Source organism: Pongo pygmaeus, chromosome 7 (assembly GCF_028885625.2).
Source record: "Pongo pygmaeus isolate AG05252 chromosome 7, NHGRI_mPonPyg2-v2.0_pri, whole genome shotgun sequence".
Taxonomy (NCBI): Eukaryota; Metazoa; Chordata; class Mammalia; order Primates; family Hominidae; genus Pongo; species Pongo pygmaeus.
The window spans coordinates 93135462-93151845 of record NC_072380.2 but is presented as its reverse complement, the minus strand read 5'-3'; the positions used below and the strand labels follow the sequence as shown (position 1 = coordinate 93151845).

At 40.0% G+C, this 16384-nt stretch overlaps 1 protein-coding gene across 2 annotated transcripts in view; it reads left to right on the top strand.

The window, feature by feature from the left end:
• ZNF704 (zinc finger protein 704) overlaps window positions 1-16384 on the top strand; it is a 251392-nt gene that overhangs the window by 916 nt on the left and 234092 nt on the right. The window lies entirely within an intron of this gene.

The following is a 16384-nucleotide window of genomic DNA, read 5'->3' as shown; positions in this document are numbered from 1 at the left end:
TGTTGGGCGCGGTGGCGCGCGTGGGACCCGCCGGCGCGGGGAGGGGGACGGGCCCGGGCACGGGCCCGGGCCTCGGGGCGAGGCGCCTGGCCGAGGCCGGTCAGCGGCGCCGGGGAGAGACCCGGCCGGGAGGGGTGTGTCAGGCGGCGCGGGCGGCCGCGCGGGGCAGCGCGAGGAACTGTTGATTTGCCTGCGCCTCGGGCCCCTGCGTCTCTCCCAGGCGGCCGCTCCCCCTTTCCTCAAAGGCCGTGTCGGGTTTGTTGTTTGGTGTGGGTGCCGGGAAAGGGCGCTTCTCCCCGGTGAGGTGGGGAACTTGGGTGATGGGACCACGGAGGCGCCGGTTCGTGCCCGGTGGGGACGGGTGAGGCAGGGGAGAGTGAGATTTTATTCTCCCCCAAGGAAGGAGTGTCCCCTTCTCCTTATTTTGAGGGCTGTTCAAGCTTATTGAAACCAGAAAGCGGTGTTTCTTGTCAGTCTCTCAGCCCCTTCTTCCAACCAAGAACAATTGTTGATGAGTTTCCATCTCAGGCACTTGTGAGAGAACCGGTAAACCCAGTACAGCAAAAACCAAGCCCTTGGTTTCCACATGCATTTTGCTAGCACTTTTTGGCATTGACCCTCGCCCTCCCGTGTTTCCACTCGACATCATTTAGCGTTTGAGGTTTTTTTCCCTCCTCAAAATTGCAAATGAGAAAAAAAGAGGAAACCAGGAAAAGGGGGTGGGGGGTGGCATTTAAAATGGATGTGAGTTTCTGCTGAGAATTCTAGCGAAGTCCCCTGTGCACTGAAGCGCCGAGAGATTTTTCCGTTTGTGTATCTTCAGGAGATAAGGGGTTTATTATTACACAACTGACTGGTTGGGCTTTCAGGCATGCTATTGGACAAAGCAAACCACGTTGAGATTCATGCACGGTGTATGTTGCTAAGAAGTTTTGAGGGCAGCAAGTGGTAAGCAATGGAGTGAGTGATTTTTCTCAAGAGTGGTTCTTAAAATCAGCTGAATAACATTTTACCAGAGTTTTCAGAAGGTATTGGTATTTCAGGAAGAAAAAAAAATTCATGAACAGGTGAGCTTAATAGTTAGAGACCACTAAAAAAAGCTTTGGGGGCTCACCAAAAAAAGCTCCTCAAAGCTTGAAATTGCATTTCCAAAGAAATATTGAACATCGGCAATTAGAATAGCCCCAGAGTAGATGTGGGCAGAAATTTATTTCCTAGGCCACCCTGGAAGTACCGGCTCTGGGAGTGAGAAATTTTCAGCAAGTAGTCATTTGGGATGATAGTTTTTGACAGCTGCTTGTTGAAATCCAAACCGTGACCACATTCATTACCGTGGTCTATTGAAAAGCCCTCATTGTATGGCTACAGGATATAGCTGGGTTTGAAATGAAGTCACATGGTGTCAGTGACATTGAATAACAAGAATAGTGACTCCTTAGCATTTTTGTCCAGAAATACTGAAAGTGTGTCTTGTGGTTTGAATAGTGGTTGCACAATTTGTGATAGAAACAATAATAATTTATGCTCTGTGATGAAAACAAGCTTAATATAGGAAAAAAATCAAATCCATAAAAACAGAATAATGAATATGATAATTCACTTGATCAATAAAGATTTTTCACATCTTCAAATAAATTTCCTTTAAATTCTTTCAAAATGGGCTTCATTTTATAACACTTTCATTTGCCCACAACTTCAGAAATTTACACAGAGTATTGGAGTTATTTGAGGTTTATCTTTTAAATTACTCTTTTAAAGACACTGTATCTGAAGATATTTTCTAATGGACTATCACTAGATAATTTTATTATAATGCATATACGAATGTTAACATCTTACATATATTCATGCATTCATTTATTCAACAAATATTTATTGAACACCTACTATGTGCTAGCAGCTATTCTAGAACATAGCAGTGGACACCTTCCTGATGCTCACATTTAGTGAGAGGCATCATAGCAACAATCAAATACATAGATGCAGATGTACATGCATAAGCAAGAATAACACTTCAGATTATGGTGTGTCCTGTGAAGAAAATCATGATATCTTAGAGTTTCAAAGGAAGAAGAGAAAGCTACTGTGGGTGAGATCTCTCTGAGGAGGGAACATTTGACCTGAGATATGAGACACTTCGCATGGGAAGGTCTTTCCAGGCAGAGGGAGTAGCAGTTGCAAGTCTTGAGGTGGAAAGGAGAAAAGGGTGAGTGTGGCTGGAACTTGGTAGGTATGAGATATGTCAAGGAGGCTGGGAGGTGCCTGCAAAGAGAGCCTGGTGGGCCCTTTAAAAGGATAGTGAAATCTTTGAAAAGTTTTAAGCAATAAAGTCTTACAAGGTAATTTGTAGTTTTCAAAAGATCCATGCTGTGTGGAGCACAGCAGTAGAGGCAGGGAGGCCAGTTGGGTGGCTGTCACTACGCAGACCAAGGGAGGGAGAGGGCAGCTTGGAGTTAGAGATTGGCAGGAGTTGGCAAATTCAGAATCTATTGTGAGGATCAACCTACAAGAACTTGTGGATGGGTTGGTTGATGGGTAATGAAGGAAAGGGAGGCATCCAGGATGAGACCATGATGTAAATGTTGGTTGAAGGTACCATTTACTAAGATTAGGAAAACCGAGGGAACAAAAATCAAGTTTTCTGTTTTGTGCATGTGAAGTCTGAGATGACTATTGGACAACCAGGTGGAGGGTGTGGTTAGGCAGATGGTGGTGAGATGGGGAATGGATAGGAGAGGTCAGGGATAGTGGGAGGAATTTGAGCGACATCAGTATGTTAATGTCATGTAAAGCCTGGGGGCTTTAAGGGAGTGCAGGGGGCCAAGAGAGGAGAGCCTGGGGCCTGATTGTGGGGCACAGCACTATTTAAGTTTGGGCATAAATGGAGAAGCCAGCAAACACTATTGAGAAGCAGCAGCCAAATAAGTAGAAGGAAAACTAGAAAATCTAAAGTCCAATAAGCCAAGAGAAGAAATAGTTCCAAAAAGTGGGTGGGGAGTAATGAACTGTATTGAATGCTGCTGAGATATAGAATTAAAAAAAGAGAGAGAGAGATGTTCATTTGGATTAGATAAGATGGAACTTACTAGTAGCCTTGACAAGAGAAGTTTCAGTGATGTGCTTGGAGTAGGCTGAGCAGCCGATGAGAGGTGTGGACAGAGGGACACATGAAAAACTCTTTTGACAAGTTTGTTGGAAAGGAGAACAAAGAGGAGGAGGAATAGCTGGAAGGCCTATGGCCTAGGTTTTTTAAAAAGATGAGATACAGTAGACCCTAGTGTTATGACTGGAGCATCATGGGAATTATGTGGAAGAGGGGATATTAGTTTTCTATTGTAGTGTAGTGTAACAAATTACTACAAATTTTTTTTGCTTTAAAACAGTTCTTAGAGTTTCTGTGGGTTAGGAGTCTAGGCTCAGCTTAACTAGGTTTTCTGTGAAGAGTCTTACAAGGCTGCAATCTGGGTGCTACATGGGATGAGTTCTCATCTGAAGGCTTGACCAGGGAATAATTAACTTGTAAGCTTACATAGATTGTTGGCAGAATTCATTCCCTTGCATCTGTAGGACTGAGGGTCCTAGCTTCTTGCTGGCTATTGGTTGGAAGTTGTTCTCAGCTTGTAGAGCTCCTCTCCCCCGCCCCTTCCCTACTTACTGCTGTTCTTTGTCACATGGGCCTGCTTAGCTTGGCCTCTTACTTCATCAAGCCAGCAAGGAGAATCTTAGAGCCTGCCTGCCAGCAAGATGGAGCCTTGCATAATGCAATGTAATCAGGAGGAATAGGCCAGCAACTTGGCCATATTCTGTTGGTTAGAAGTAAGTCACAGGTTCCACCCACAACCTAAGGAGAGGGAATTTTACAAGGTTATAAACACCAGGTGGTGAGGATCATTGAGGGGTCATTTAGGGAGGAACCAAAGATGTAGAGAAAAGAGAAAAAACTACAGGAGGAAAGTCCTTGGAAAGCCTTAGGGAGGGAACCTGAAACCCAAGTAAAGGGCTGGCCTTTGGGAATCTTCCTCCATTAGATTGGAGAGAAGATGGAGAACATGAGTCCAGATTTGGGTATATTTTCTATATTGGGTGATGATCAGATGACAGTAGTTTTCTGATGGCTTCTGTTTTCTCTATGTAGCAGAAAGGAAGGTCATCAGCTGAGGGTGAGGGAGGTTTGAAGTAAGAGCTGAAGGCATTGAGAGCAAATGTACTAGGGAGATGAATAGAATTGCCGGACAGTATCAAGGACGCAACTGAGGTTTGTGATTCCACATTTATAGTTCAAGTAGTCTGTCTGGGTATGTGATTTTCCCAACTTTATTCCATGGCCTTATGCATAGAGTAATATAATAAAAATAATCCCAGCTAAATTTATTGAGTGCTTATCAGGGCCAGCACAAATCCTAGTGTATAGTCTCATTTAAATTTCATTACATGTCCTTGAGTCAGGCATTATTGTTATCAACTTCATTCTACAGAAGGGATGAGCAACTTATTTAAAGATAAAAAGCTGTTAGGCATCAGAGCAGGGGTTTGAACCCTGCACAGTCAAACCCCAGAGGTAGCACCCACATGCATTACACGGCATTGCCTCTTGTAGAGAAAGTGAAGGACTGGATTCAGCAGAGGTGGGGTTTAGCCTGATGAGTGAGCAATAGAAAGAAAGAGATGGAATTATTGTTGAGAGAGTTGGCGAGTGTATGATGATAGACTGAGTGATATAAGAAAAGTGAGGGCAGGAGGGAGTGAGGGAAGGCAGAAAAATCATGTGTCAGTGGGTTGGAGAAAACAAAGGTAAGCCAAAAAAATCAATAAAAGAATGGGAATGAAATCCACGACAATTTGGGCTCTGCAATAATATTAATTCAAACAAATATTTGTTGGGTATTTGTGAGACAGGAACTTTACTAAATGCTTTATATGAAGGAGGATCTTACGAAAATTTACGACTTCGGAATCAGTATGGCTCCCATTCTCCATCTGATGATGCTGACTTGAGGTGAAATATCACACTCCAGTATGTGGCCACAAGTGGGGAGCATGGGCTTACATCCATAGCCTGTGCTTTTAATCACTGAACTGGCATCTTTCTATATGTATTGGGATTTATGTGCCCATTTATTTCCAGGAAGATTTGAGAGGGCTGAGGAAACAGAGAGATAGATGCTACTAAGTATCTGAGATTTGTTGCTTGATTACTCTAATGGATACTTATGTGGGCTTTAAATGAGATAAGAGAAACTTTGTATTACATGGTTTTCAATTTCTGATCAAAAGAAGCTTAAGCATTTATCTGCAGTGGTAACAGTCCTGAACACACAAACCCCTCCCTACTCCCCTGCCTACCACCAGCTAACCCCTGGGCCCCTACCAAGGAACACTACCAAAAAACCAGAAAAGAAACAAACAGACAACACACAGACAAAAAACAAAGGCACTGCCAAACATAAGAAGGATACAATAAGTTGTTACTCAGTGAAGGGAAAACAGTAGCCAGACTGAGATAACAAGCACAGGGCTGTGCTCTGCAATCCTGGGCAACAGTTTAGGGATAAGAACACAAGAATCTAGAGGGTTTGATAATTTGCTAGTGTAATAGACTTATGAAAAGCTTGGACACAAAAGACTGCTAGAAGCCTACCAAGATTTTAACTATTGAAAAACTGCAGAAGAAAGGCTTTTAAATGAGATAATGTATGTTAAAGTTCCCACTTTCAGTGCTCAGTAAATATTAATTGAATGGAATCTGCTTCCTCTGTGCCAGTTCTTCAGGGATGGTTAACACATCTATTAGACTATCTCTTGAATATCAGATGACTTTAAGAAGCCTTTGGCAGGAACTGTGCAGCAAACACTGAATTCCAATTTGCTAACAAGTATGTGTCTTGCAAATGGTCTGTGTTGGCTCGAGCAAAAGGCATATGCTTAAGATACCAGACAAAGTTGTCATTCATTGAATCGTAGACTGCTGGAGCTGGAAGGCAAACAGATATTATCTAGTAATCCAGTACTTTCATTTGACCACCGAGGGCACTGACTATGCAGGGTGGTATGCCTGGTCCATCTGGGGCTGCTAGCAAGTTTGCTCTGCCATGATTTGTGCCCTGGTCTGCCAGCCCCAATTTATTGTCCTCACTTCTGGGTTGGTTTCTTATGCTCAGGAATGATCTACAGCTCACTCCTTTAGAGTTGTGGGTTGAAAATCCACAGTTTTCTGAAGTGGTCTACTACTTACTGCTTATCAACTTCTATTTTTGGAATACTTGTCTTTTGTAAAGTACCTCAGCTAGAGGTGGACTTACATGTGGCTGTGGTGTGATGGATGGAACCCTCTGAATCCTGCCTGGGCCAGTCCCCGCTCCCTGTGAGCTTTCCAAAGGACACGTATACACAGAGGTTAACAGATGAGAAAAGAGCCCCATTTCATTGGGAAGTGAGTGCCCATAGTCCCTGGTGTGGTGTTGATAGTAAACTTGCCTAGAAGGTGTCATTACCAGTCAACTGTTAGAGCCTCTTCTCCTTCACCAGCATTTTACTACTGGTTGACCATGGACAGCCCCATAACACAAGCATTAGAGAAAAGAGAAAGAGCAAGAAGTCAAGCCCTACCCTGAATCTGCTTACCCCCTGCCTCCTAGTAGGGAGGAGCCAAGCCAGGCCTGGTGCACCTGTAATCCTAGCTGCTTGGAAGCTTTAAGCCCAGGAGTTCAAGGCCAGCCTGGGCAACATAGTGATACCCCATCTAACACAGCCTGAGAGAGCAACAGCTCTATGTGAGTTTGACCTTCTAAAATTAGTAAATCTGTCCCAGTTAGATTAATGTATCCCTTCCCTCAAGAGGGGCTTAGAGGAGTAAGGGAGCCTTTCCCTCCCCATGTCATTGTATAACATCCAAACTTCTGATGTGCCTGAAACAATCAGCCTTGTTACAATGACTTGATATGTTTGCAGAAGTCGAGCAAACTTGACTTTTAGTTGCCCTGTGCCATCTTATCTTAAGGTAAATGCATGATTTCCCTTAGGCTTTCTGAAATATTTGTGAATACTTCAAGACCCTCATAACCAGCCAAATCTATGTTGTTGAAATAAGGATGATTTTCTTTGGGTGTAAGGTCCATGTTTCTGCTCATTCCCTCTGTTAGGAGATATTTATTGAGCCCCACTGTTTACCAGGTTCCTGCTATACACACAGGATACAACAGTAAATAGGCCTTCTTCCGCTTTCAGGGAGCCCACATTCTAACACATTCCTGCCAAGTTGTCTGTAAAGAGGTATGAAGTCGCTTTTCCTCTTTATCCCTAATGAGATCAAGATTAGATCTGCCCAAAGCCTTTTCTTAGCTACCGCAATTTGAGATGTAATCTGAAATATACCTTTAAAGCAACTGTAACCAAGTAATCCATATGAAGAAGATTCTGCGGCTTGGCCAGGAGGTGATTCCTGAATAGCTGGTTAAAAGATGAGTTTAGACCACTGAATTTGGCAAATAACTCTAGTTTCCCTTATTTACTAGATGAAATGGAACAGAATGTAACTGAAATATGTGTTCATAGAATTAGAATGATTAAAGTCTTACACTTCATTGAAGATACAGTTTTGGAAAAATCTAGAGTTACAATTTATATGTAGGAGACAAGCTTGACTTGAGTTTTCAAGGAGAGTCTGTAATGTTCAGACTCTCCTTGAAAGTCAGAACTTTGCAGTAACACACAAGGAGGCTTCGTTCATGTTGCAGAACACCATGGAGCCCTGAGGAGCAAAGAAGTAGTAGGGTGTTGCCTGGGCACTGCTCCATGGAGGTCTCTGTGCCATATATGACGGTCACCAGTGAAAATGTTTGCTTTACATATGTTCTTGTCATAATGGAAGGTTAAATGAAAGTCATATCTCCTCGATTCAGACTAATTGTACATGGCTAGTTGAAATAAGTGAATGTCAAAAGCGCTCCAACATTTTAAATTAAACCCAGTGTTTTAAAAGGTTGTATACCCTGAAATACCATCTGATAAACCTGCAGAAAGGATAATTTTAGTTCATAAATGTGACCTTCATTGTTGGCGCATCAGTGAGATGGGAGAGAACAGGCTAAGTCAAAGGAGATTATCCTCCCAGCTGCCCCCACCCAACTGTTACTTCTCTGTAGATCAAGAAGTGATGTGGCGCAGGCTCTGGGTTCAAATTCTAGCTTCTCCACTCACTTGTTGCATGGCTACATCGTTACTTACTGTCTCTACGCTTTCATGTTATCTGTAAAATTGGGATAATATGATTCCATCATTGGCTATCATTTTTTTAATATGGCCCAGAGACCTGAAATTAGACATGGATGGCAATTTATTTTGTTTTGGGATTCAGAAAGGAAACATTTGTAAAACTGTGCTCAAGGATCAAAAATCCTGCAGTTATTTTGACTGTTACAACCTCCTTGTTAATGCTACCAAGGCATTTCAGAGAGTTGCTTCCTGAAGTGACTCCGTTCATCTGAACCCTGTGGTGTTCCATCATAATATGTGGTGAGCTTTAATCTTCCCTTTCAGCTCAGGAAGCTGTGAGTTATTTATCTACTTGTGCAAAGAGGACAGAGACATCCTATCTCTTGTGTTCATCAGTTTGTTCAGATCTATAGCTGTTATATTGGAGAAACCTGGCTATTATCCAAAAGGGTAGGTTGGAAGAGGCTTACCACACACATTGAATATATTTCTTAAAGCTGCTATGGAAATAAAGTGATGTCACCTTCTACCTCTAATTTGCATGTGGCTGGAATCTCCGAGGCATGGGTTTGCCCTTCCCACTCTCCTGTGCGTTGGTGTCTCAGACTTGTAATCTTGCTTGGTGGAGAAGTCATTCTTTGTTTTTTTGGGTAGATGGAAATGGGTGGCCCAAAGTGTACCTCTAAACGCATATCTGCTTGCTCCCACTGTTAGGGAGATGTCTAGACATGGAGAAAAGGGCATGGTAATTAATTGACTTTGGGAAATTCCACTTAAAAGTAGAGATACAATTTTTTTTATTTTATAAAATATTTCAAACATAGAGGAAATTGGAAGAGTAATATAACACACACATATATATATAAAAGTTACTGACTATATATGCCAAGGGCCATTTTGAGTTTCTAAGAGGGTGAATATAGGTTGTGATGTTTACATATTTGTCGGACTTTTTTTCTAGAGCATCTTTCCTTTGGGATACATTTTGGGAAATATTGGTTTATAATTTATTTTCTTGGTGGGAAAGGCATGGACTAAGTGTCTTATACCTTGAGATAAATAACTAAAACTGCATAATTAAAGAAATAAGTTGTCAAGTGAATTTCACAAGCACAAGGGAGAGTTAAAGTGTTGTAGTGGGTCATATAAGCTTTGACATATTTTTCCTCATAAAGCTGATAACTCTTCAGTATTGAGTTTCTAAAAAAGGGAGTATTTCCTGTGGTAAATTTTCACTTGTGTATCTGTGAATACCATTCTTGTGTGTGAAATTTAAAAACTGGTAGAGAACACTACCTTTCTCAATAAATCAGTACCCACGATGGGTCTAGTGTGGAAGACAGGAGGGTGTGGGAAGTGTTGTTGTAACAGAATTTAAAAGTGCCAAGGGAGAAGAAATTCACAAGGTGTTTATATCCAGGAAAGTGTATTTAATAATGTGTTTTACATTCTCTAAGAAAAAAAGATTGAAAATATCAGGAGAGTCTCAATGAAAAGAACATACAAAAAGAACATACCAGGATTCTAGGACTGATACATTTTCTGTCAACACTATTGCTATTACAAGTAAAGGGATTAAGCACTTGTGAATGCTGATACCATGTATAATAACTCTTAATTGGATATTGTTCAACGTTTATTTCCATATTACCCAATATTTAGTGCATTGTAACTAATAGAAGGCCCTCATAACCAACCTTACTTGATCTTCTTGATAACCTTGAGAAGTGGATATTATTATCCCCATTTTATAGATGTGTAAAATAAGCCTCAGAGAAGAATAGAAGTTTCTGTTGAAAAATATATATGAAGAATTTTATAACAAATGACAGATATTTGTCAAACATTTCAGAAAACATTTGGGGACTAGCAGATTTTTTTAAATAATTGGAATTGGTGCCTAAGCAGCAATGGAAATTTAAGGAGAAAGAATATTTTGGAGTAAATTATAAATTAAAACAATGTGAAATACAGTTTTCATAGATTGTCATAAATGCTTTCATGTAGTTTGTGGACGCTTTGCAACTCAGCTGCAAGTGCTTACAGAAACTAATTTTTAATTTTTAACAATTTTTTGCAAGTTTTTGAAAATGTTTTGATTGTCAGGTTCATAGACTTCTAACTCAAAACTAATGTAACAAAATATTAGGAAAAGTGGAAATATTAGAAAGGGGATCTTAGAATTTATAAAAATAAATATCTGAAGAGTACCTATTTGAAAAAATGTAGTCTTGTTTTATCATATATTAGTCACAGTAAAAATTATCAGAAAAGGGGGGGAAATGGACAACTGAGCCTATGTAAACACTGAACAAACACTGTAGCTTAGTGTGGGAAAGAGGAGGTGACAGTGGGGGTTGGGGGCATTTGAAGGGTTGACATGACCCAAGGTAGAGTTTATAGAAAGACAGCAAGGTCTCTATTTGCGTATCTTATTACATGAGTGGCTGGTGGGTGTTCAAGAGGCTCTGAAAATGTGCTTTTAGTCATCTGCTGAGTGACAACAATTCTTTTAGCTCCTTATTCTTCTTTTTTTTTTTTTTTTTTTTTTTGAGACGGAGTCTCACTCTGTTGCCCAGGCTGGAGTACAGTGGTATGATCTCGGCTCACTGCAACCTCCGCCTCCTGAGTTCAAGCAATTCTTGTGCCTCAGCCTCCCAAGTAGGTGGGATTACAGGCATGTGCCACCACATTTGACTAATTTTTTTTTTTTTTTTTGGTATAGACGAGGTTTCATCATGTTGGCCAGGCTGGTCTTGAACTCTCGACCTCAGGTGATCTGCCTGCCTTGACCTCCCCAAGTGCTGGAGTGCTGGGATTACAGATGTGAGCCACTGTGCCCAGCCCTTTTTGCTCTTTATTCTGATTCAAAAAAGATATCTAAAAGAGATCTCTATTCAAATAGGTCTTCCTCTCAGCTCCCTGTGTTGATTTCTGTCACTTGAATTTTCCTTGCACTCTAGCACATGATTATTTGGAAAAATTGTCTTTATTTTTAAAACTATAATAGAAATGATATAGTTTTCATTGTTTGTAAACTATGCCTAGCTTTATGTGTTAAATTGAGATACCTCAAAGATCTTGGTTAAGTTCATTTACAAGTTAATGGTTTGATGTTTGAAAAAGTCATTTTTTCTACAAAAAATTAGCCAGATGTGGTGGTGGGTGCCTGTAATCCCAGCTCCTCGGGAGGCTGAGGCAGGAGAATTGCTTGAACCCGGGAGGCAGAGGTTGCAGTGAGCCAAGATCGCCCCACTGCATTCCAGCCTGGGCGACAAGAGTAAAAAACTCTGTCTGGAAAAAAAAAAAAAAAAGTTATTTTTTCTGTCCTATTCAACCACATGGCTATTTTATTGAACTTTAGTAAACTTTGTGGATGGTGGTGTATTACTGAGATGGGATTGTATGGAGAAGGAAAAGATTCAGATTGAAAGGAGAATCAAAAGCTCTGTCTTAACCATGTTAAGTTTGACATACCTGTTAGACCTCCAAATGGAGGTGTCAGGCTGGAATTCGGTGGAGAAGATGGAGCTGGAGATGGAAATTCAGAAGACACGGGCCACTAGATGATATTTAAGTGATGGGATTGAGGGAGCATACCAAGGGGTACAGCAGGTAGAGAAGGGAAGGTGACTGGGACTGAGCTCTGGAGCACTTCAAATGCAGTGCTGCATTTCTCTGTCTCTGTCTCTTAACAGTTTTACTGTATTTAATTCACATACCGTATAACTCTTAAAGTGTACAATTGGGTGTTCTTTAGTATATTCACAGAGTTGTGCAGCCATCATCACAATCTAAGTTTGGAACACTTGTGTCACCCCTGAAAGATACCCCGTACCCATTAGCATACAACCACAGTTGCTTTGACTTTTCAGTGCCAGTAAGACTTTATTCATTCATTGCATTTTTCAGGAAAAAAAAGAAGTGGAGGAAAGGAGAGGGTTAATGTGTTAGAAAACACTGGAGGAAGTAAGGGAAAGGAAGAATCCAGTACAGCAAAATCAAACATCCAATAAGTATACTCTAGTGATGGGGTCATCAAAGCTCAAGGGGGTTGTCTTCTGCAGTTCAGAAATAAGGGGAAATAAAAGACAAAGACAAGTTCTCATTTTCTTTCCTCACTCTTTCTTCTTGTAAACTCAAGATAAAGCTTTGGTTTCTAGCGGTGAACAGAGTTGAATTACATTCAATCTGCATGCTACTAGACAGTCTTGTGGCTACTTTGACATTGATCTTTTGCACCAGCAGAAGAGTCCCTGAGTGAATTTGATGGACATTCTTCTTTCATTTCTTTGTCACCCACTTCAAGTTTCTAAGTGGAAGACTTCCTCCTGCCCCCCCACCACCCATCTCTCATTTCTGTCTACTCTAGGATTTGAGAGCAGTAAACAGACCTGGTCCATACAAATCCAGCAGTAAAAGTGTTTGACATAAACACAATAAGGAATGGACTTCAACCACTGGGGTATGGATTGGAAATGAAAGCTACAGAGCTTCTAATTTATTCATATTTGTATGCAAGTCTTTTATAATTTGGAGTCACTCCAAGAATTCAGTATGTACACCCATCTTGTCATTTTGGTTAAAGGTAGGAGAGGAGTCAAGTTTTTGGGACAGAAGATCTTGTCTAACATAGGAAATAAGGGAAGGAGCATGATGAGAGAGTGGGTAAAGATGTCCACCTTGTGGAAAGGGTCACACAGGCTTACAAATCAGATCCTTTGTGTGGTGCATAATCTTTTGATGAAAATATTTGGTATTTTTTTCATACAAAATGTTGGTAAACAATACCCTAAAACAACAGGAGAAAGACCAACACATTATAGTTATACAAACTAGACCATGTAGCAGTCACTAAACCAGCAACTTGTGAAGTTCTACAAGGCTCAGACAAATCTAAAAGCTAGAAGGGGGATGATTTTGGAAAGACTGGACCCACAGTCGGGCACACATCACCCAGTGTGTTCTATTCCACTTGCCCCATTTCAACACAGAGACAGCGGTCAACGAGGTAGGTACACACTGATTTCATATGTTGTCCATCAAATCTTCCTTTCTCTGTTAGCTCCCTAGGCTCTGTTATCACTACTGCAGCAGAAGATGCTGGCCTTGCACCACAAAGAAGCTCTTGTTTATAGTTTTATCTGAAAGCCACACAGAAGTACAGAGGTTTGAAAGGTTAAGGTTCCAGTGTGTGTGCTTCAAACATACATCCGCAGCAGCATGAGATGAAAACAGAGGTTTCATTCTTACAATCTTGTTTGCCCCACACTGTCGGGATTTTTGCACGAGTGTGTGCACGTGTAGGGTAGCCTTAGCCTTATCCAGTGAAGGATGACTCTTGTGTGAAAAGTGAGCCAATGACCTAGTGTTAAAGATTTGGTTCAGAAATTCTTAAATACATGTATATATATGCAAGCCTCATTGTCACTGTTTTCATTCTGGTCCTTTCACCAACCCTGACCTCTTCTAACCTCTCTGTGTTGCTTTTCTGTTCAGGCTCATTTCCAATCATCCAGTAGAAGGAGGCACAGTCAAAGTCATTCTGTGGAGTGAAAGTCTGCCTGTCGTACAGACCTGGAGTCGCTGCTGACTTATCCCTGAGATTGCTCATGTCCTTGAGAACACAGTGTAAAAATAAGGGCCTCTCAGGTTAATGTATTGAGAAATACAAAAGCAAAATATTTGTATTAAGAAACATAAAGAATTCACACAACAGCATCATTCATACATGGCTAGTGTCGTTGGCATCCTGGTGGGAACCATCATTCAGGTTAAGGCTAAGCAAATAAAATCATCATAGACCAGCATGGCATGGGAGTGAACCCCAGGGGAGCAGGCCTGCAGCTGTTACTCCAACACTTGCTTTCCCACTGTTACAACACATTGCTTAGGATAGTTCCTAGCACCCTGTACCAATAGTGGTCATATTAGAGACAAGACAGGGATAATCCTTTCCTACCCTTGGTAGATTAACTTCACAAAGTAGTGGCTTTTTGAGTCTAGCAGTCTGGTCTCATGTTTCATCTTTTTACTTTAGCATAGAAAATATATCTTGTCTTAGAACCTAAAACCTATGATCAGAGATGAAGAAGGATATCCCACAATGTTGAGTCAGTTTATCAAGAAGACATAAAAATCCTAAATATTTATGTACCTCATAAGAAAGCTTCAAAATATATGAAGCAAAAGCCCAAAGAATCAAGAAGAGAAATAGACAAATTCACAATTATCATTGAATATCTTTGTTACATTCAATTATTGATGGAATTGGTAACAAAAAGTAAGATTATAGAATATTTGAATAACACCACCAAACAGCTTAATCTAGTTAATGCTTGTAGAATGCTACACTGCGCAATTTTAAAATAAGCATTCCTTTCAGTTTTACAATGAATATGAATGTACACTGTATACTGGGGGGCACACCAAGTCTCAGTAAATTCCAAATAATTGAAATCATATCACGTAGAATATATCCTTTGACCACAATGGAATAAAATTAGAAATCAATAATAAAAATTTAACTAGAAAATTCACAAATATTTAAAAATCAATCACTATATTTCTTTTGTTGTTGTTTTGTTTGTTTGTTTGTTTTTTGAGACGGAATCTCGCTGTGTTGCCCAGGCTAGAGTACAGTGGCACGACCTCAGCCTCCCGAATAGCTGGGATTACAGGTGTGCACCACCACGCTTGGCTAATTTTTGTATTTTTGGTTGAGATGGGGGTTTCACCATGTTGGTCAGGCTGGTCTTGAACTCCTGACCTCAAGTGATTTGCATGCCTCAGCCTCCCAAAGTGCTGGGATTACAGGCATGAGCCACCGTGCCCAGCCCCATCAATATTCTTCTAAATAAACCATTGAATAAAGAAGAAATCACAAGTGATTAGTAAAATAGTTTAACTGATTGAAAAGGAAAATGCATCATGAAAGTTTGTGGAAGTTACATCAGTGCTTAGAGGGAAATGTATAGCCTTTAATCAGTGATCTTCCATCCAAAGGTGTTAGAAAAAGAAGAGGAAGGAAATAAAAAGACAAACAGCAGAGAAAATCTGTGAAACCAAAAGCTGATTCTTTTAGAAGGTCAATAAAATTGATAAACTCCTAGCAATACTGATTTTTTTAAAAAAGAGAAAGCACAGATTGCCAGTTCAGGAATGAAAGAAAGGACATTACTATAGATCTTATAGATTTTAAAAGGAAAATTCAGACATATTACTTTTGTGTTAGTAAGGGACTTTTGCCTGTAAATTTGAAAACTTGGATGAAATGGGAAAATTCCTTGAAGAACTGAAGTTAACAAAACTGACCACATGAAGTAATAGGATATCTGAATAACCTACCATCTGTTAAAGAAATATCCCATGATTTGAGGGAAAAAAAAAAATAAAAGAAATGGAACTTATAATTAAGAACCTTTGTACATAGAAAACTCCTGATGAGAATGGCTTTACCAGTGAAATCTATAAAATACTTAAGGAAGATATAATACCAATCTTACAAAAATCTTTGCAAAAAAGAAATAAGATGGTATCCTTCCAGTAAATTTTATGAGACCAACATAGCCTTGACATTAAAACCATGCAATGAGATTACAAATAACATTGCAAACTTTCATGTACATAGGCAAAAACACTTAAGAAAATATTAGCAAATCAAATCTAGTGATATAAAATGTATGATACATTATGATCAAAGTCATTTCTTCTCCCAGGAATGTAAAGTGTAAATACTAAAAATCAAATAGTGTAATTCACTGTATTAGTAGATTGAAAGGGAGACACCATATGATTATCTCAATAGATGCATAAACAAGCATTTGACAAAGTTCAATACTCATTCATGATTTAAAAACTCAATAAATTGGATGGAAATTCCCCAAACTGATAAAGTATATATATAGGAATCCTATAATTAACCTCATATTTAATAGCAAAAGATCATTTCCTCTACCAATATCAGGAATAAGGCAAGGATGTCTGCCCTGTTTTATTCAATATCATCTTGGAGGTTTTAGCCAGTGTGATAAGGCAAGAAAAATAAGTGAAAGGCATAAATATTAGGAAGAAAGAAAATATCACTGTTTCTATTTGCAGATGACATATTATATGCAGAGAAATCCTAAGGAATCAACAAAACTACTAAAATGAGATTTCAAATATCATTTAC